This window comes from Salvelinus fontinalis, chromosome 41 (assembly GCF_029448725.1).
Source record: "Salvelinus fontinalis isolate EN_2023a chromosome 41, ASM2944872v1, whole genome shotgun sequence".
NCBI lineage: Eukaryota > Metazoa > Chordata > Actinopteri > Salmoniformes > Salmonidae > Salvelinus > Salvelinus fontinalis.
The window spans coordinates 9,688,905-9,693,847 of NC_074705.1; the positions used below are offsets into that span (position 1 = coordinate 9,688,905).

General features: G+C 44.1%; 1 long non-coding RNA gene across 1 annotated transcript; it reads right to left on the minus strand.

Annotated features, from left to right (window-relative positions):
• Positions 1–1,143: 1,143 nt before the first annotated feature.
• LOC129840402 (uncharacterized) lies at positions 1,144–1,529 on the minus strand. Its single transcript, XR_008757192.1, has 2 exons — positions 1,405–1,529; positions 1,144–1,309 (listed from the first exon to the last, which is right to left on the minus strand). It is a non-coding gene; the product is annotated as an uncharacterized LOC129840402 (long non-coding RNA).
• Positions 1,530–4,943: the final 3,414 nt, after the last annotated feature.

Below are 4,943 nucleotides of genomic sequence, written 5' to 3' on the forward strand. Positions count from 1 at the left end.
AAACATTTAGAATTGAAAAATCGGGGGGTCTCAGCATTCTGTTAGCATGGAATTAACCTGCTTTATTCGTTCTTAATCACAGTGAGGGTGTGTGTCTAGAAACATACAAATTGAATTACAATATGTGTGTCTGTGTGTCTCCATGTCTGTGATGTTGGCCCCTAGGCTTGTCAGCAGCAACTAGGTCAACCATAGCCTATGCCCCTGCTGTAAACAAGATGTGGCACAGTAACAGCTGGGACTCGGAACAGGACTCAGACTGACAACATATAGCCACAGCTAACATTCTAATTCTACTTTAAAGGTTTGGTCAGTGACGATCGGTTACAGCTGTTTGCTTTATTGTGTCATTAAGTTATGATTTTTTTTATTTATTTAACTAGGCAAGTCAGTTAAGAACAAATTCTTATTTTCAATGACGGCATAGGAACAGTGGGTTAACTGCCTTGTTCAGGGGCAGAACGACAGATTTTTACCTTGTCAGCTCGGGGATTCGATCTTGCAACCTTTCGGTCACAAGTCCAACACTAACCACTACCTGCCGCCCCATCATCTGAATGAATTACATTTCATGTCCTATCAGAGGTAATCTCCTCAGATCAACAAGTGATGTAAGCATTATTATGCAAATTCGTTTTTGTTGAAATGCAACGCAATAGTGTCTCATTTGTCCCAGGGAGTTATTACTAAAGAAATGCATTCCTATTCACCTCCCAGCTGAAGGCTAGCCACAGTCCAATTTAAAAAATTGGATTGGAATGGCATTAGGAATGTATGTAATTTATTTTCAGGGCACTGGGCAGCATGTTTTAGACAAAATGACAGGCTTTTAAAACATATTTTACCAAAACAATTCATGCTGCTGTACATTGCATATATTGTATAACATCTCTACGCCTACAGTGTGTATGTAAATGCTGTCAAAGCTAATGGGATCTCCGTATAGGGCAGGCCCACTATAACCGGCCCACTAGTCCCAACACAAATCTAGGGTTGCTAGAGACGCGACCCAGTCGTTCGTTTTTTTTGTTCTGTATCTGTGGACGCGACCCAGTTGTTCTTCTAAATGCCATACTGACTGGCAACGTTCTTATTTATCCCTTGCGGGACACTGTTCGGACAAAATAAAGACAATCCATGATATTCATTTGAGCTGATTTTAATAACTGAAACCATACATTCACGTTGTTATCCACCACAGCTGACTTAAGTGATAATGCCCGAGAGGCCGGTGTTTGTTGGATATATTGGCACCGGTGTCTCCCTCAGATGATTCTTTATGGCCTCGTTATATGCGAGAGTGACGTATCTGAGAGAGAGGATGCATTGTTATTATATTGTTTTCCAGTAGCCTAATTACGGGTGCAACTTAGAAATGACACAAACAGGTTATGAACAACATACCTTAGGCCGTTGGGCTTTAGTTGTCTGTTCCTCACTTTTCCTCTTCGACCCAGATGTAACTGGAGGTCGAACCACACTTTCTGGTCGCAATTCAACATTGAAACAATATTGAAAAGGTCAGAGAGACAGACAGCAAGTTTTATACAAGTCTCTGCTGTTGAAAACCAAATGCTGGTCTATAAAAGAAATGGGAGATGCTTTTTATAGTGGAGATCAAGTTTATACATTTCCTGGCAGGGTGGATGAGACAGTGGATTGTGCAGTGAGATGGAACAGAGTAAATAGTCATTTTAACGTCATAGATTTAGCCGGTGGTAACTTGTGAAATAGACAGCGACTGGAATGCGGTTTTAACCAATCAGCATTCAGGATTAGAACCAACCGTTGTACAGTCACTCCACACCCTTACTGTACCCACGTGACCTGTCATTATAAAAGGTGGCGTGGTGGCGTGGCGTTACATACTGTCTACATAACCCCATGGAGGTGGCGGAACGACATGAAAGCTTAGCGACCTGTTACTCTACTCTGAGAACCAAGGTTACATCCGTAATGTTCTCTTTCGTTTTCGTAACATGTCACCAAACAACCTAGGGGAGAGGCTGTACCAAAGAGTTCTTTCTGACAACAGAGTGGGATAACCCCCCATTTAACTTAGTCCAGATGAGTCCCAGGGACGTCCTTGTATCCACACAGGATGCAGCAAAATATAATTACCCAACAGGGTAACAGAATTTCACCTGTGATATACAACCTTATACACAAGCAAGCTGAAAGCTAGAACTTAAAACATGAGGCTTCAACTGGGTGCAACAGCACCAAGAGTGGAACGCCACTGTTTAGAACGTCCATCTCACTGATGGTTGATAAGTATGTACAAGGTTCACGGTATCGGTCACTTTTCTGGGTAGAGCTAGTGTGCCGTGTCCAGATTCACACCCCCCACTGATGTTGTGGACATAACATTGAGTGTGTAGTACCTCATGAAAGTCATGGGTGTTTCCCAACTTGCATCAGCACAGATAGAGTCCAGGGAGGCCCCTCTGAACAGGGCCCATGAAGTGACCATACCCCTGGTGGAGCGTATAATTTTGACAATGCATTGGTAATCCAATGTACCAGTCTCTGCTTCAAAACAGTGCAACCTTTGGTGTTCTCCACATAACACACAAAAAACTGTTCCGGTTGACAAACAGTGCTTGTTGCAGCAAGATAGGCAGTCAATTCCCTAACTGGGCAAAGGGTATGCAACTCATGACTCTCTTGTGGGGAGGCAGGTGAAATGCTGCTATGATTAAGGGCTGGTTAGCATGTGATGATGAAAGCACCTTAGGTAAGCATGCTAGATTTGACAGAAGCACTGCCTTTTAGAGCCATTTTCTGCTGAAGTGAGGATGGAAGGATGGGTAGAAAGAGCATGTAATTATCCAACACGCTTGGCTGAAACAATAGCCAATTGACTGAGAGCTCACATACACTATATATACAAAATGATGTGGACACCCTTTCAAATGAGTGGTTTCGGCTATTTCAACCACACCCGTTACTGACAGGTGAATAAGATCGAGCACAAAGCCGTGCGATCTCCATAGACAAACATTGACAGTAGAATGGTCTTACTGAAGAGCTCAGTGACTTTCAACGTGGCATCATCATAGGATGCCCCTTTCCAACAAGTCAGTTTGTCAAATTTCTACCCTGCTAGAGCTGCCCCTGTCAACTGTAAGTGCTGTTATTGTGAAGTGGAAATGTCTAGAAGCAACAACGGCTCAGCCGCAAAGTGGTAGGCTACACAAGCTCACAGAACGGGACCGCCGAGTGCTGAAGTAAAAATCTGTCCTCGGTTGCAACACACTACTGAGTTCCAAACTGCCTCTGGAAGCAACATCAGCACAATAACTGTTGGTTGGGAGCTTCATGAAATGGGTTTCCATGGCTGAGCAGCCGCACACAAGTCTAAGATCCCCATGCGCAATGCTTCGGCTGGAGTGGTGTAAAGCTCGCCGCCATTGGACTCTGGAGTGATGAATCACGCTTCACCATCTGGCAGTCCGACAGATGCATCTAGGTTTGGCGGATGCCAGGAGAACGCTACCTGCCCCAATGCATAGTGCCAACTGTAAAGTTTGGTGTTGGAGGAATAATGTTCTGGGGCTATTTTTCATGGTTCGGGCTAGGCCCTTTAGTTCCATTGAAGGGAAATCCTAACGTTACAGCATACAATGACATTCTAGATGATCCTGTGCTCCCAACTTTGTGGCAACAGTTTGGGAAAGGTCCTTTCCTGTTTCCTGTTTCTGCTTGACAATGCCCCCATGCACAAAGCGAGTTCCATACAGAAATGGTTTGTCAAGATTGATTTGGAAGAACTTGACTGTCCTGCACAGAACCCTGACCTCAATCCCATTGACCTTTGGGATCAATTGGAACGCCGACTGCGAGCCAGGCCTAATCGTCCAACATCAGTGCCCGGCCTCACTAATGCTCTTGTGGCTGAATGGAAGCAAGTCCCCGCAGTAATGTTCCAACATCTAGTGGAAAGCCTTCCCAGAAGAGTGGAGGCTGTTGTAGCAGCAAAGGGGGGACCAACTCCATTTTAATGCCCATGATTTTGGAATGAGATGTTCAACCAGCAGGTGGCCACATACTTTTAGTCATGTAGTGTAGCTCAAGTGAAGACAGAGGCTCAAATGGTGGGCTCATAAGTGATCATAGGACAACATCTAACGCCCATGAGGGTATTAAAGGAGCGTTGGAGGGCCGTAGCCTGTGGGCACCTTTAATGAATTGTAATTCTAGAATGCCCCTGATGATGCACCTGCAATCTGGCCATGACCCATAAAGATGGCTGCCATATACACTTTTAATCTATACTGAACAAAAACATAAACGCAACATGCAACAATTTCAACGATTTTACTGATTTCATATAAGGAAATCAGTCAATTACAAAACATTCATTAGGCACTAATCTATGGATTTCACATGACCGAGCAGGGGCTTTATTACAGACAGAAATACTCCTCAGTGTCATCAACCGCCCGGGTGGCTTGTCTCAGATGATCTTACAGATGAAGAAGCTGGCTGTAGAGGTCCTGGCTGGCATGGTTACATGTGGTTGTAAGGCCGGTTCAACATACTGCCAAATTCTCTAAAACGACGTTGGAGGCTGTTTATGGTAGATACATGAACATTCAATTCTCTGGCAACAGCTCTGGTGGACATTCCTGCAGTCAACATGCCAGTTGCGTGCGCCCTCAAAACTTGAGACATCTGTGGCATTGTGTTGTGTGACAAAACTGCACATTTAAGAGTGGTATTTTATTGTCCCCAGTACAAGGTATACCTGTGTAATGATCATGCTGTTTAATCAGCTTCTTGATGTACCACACCTGTCAGGTGGATGGATTATCTTGGCAAAGGAGAAATGCTCACTAACAGGGATGCAAAAGAATTTGTGCACAAAATGTGAGAGAAACAAAGATTTTTGTGCGTATGGAACATCTCTGGGAACTTTTATTTCTGCTCATGAGACATGG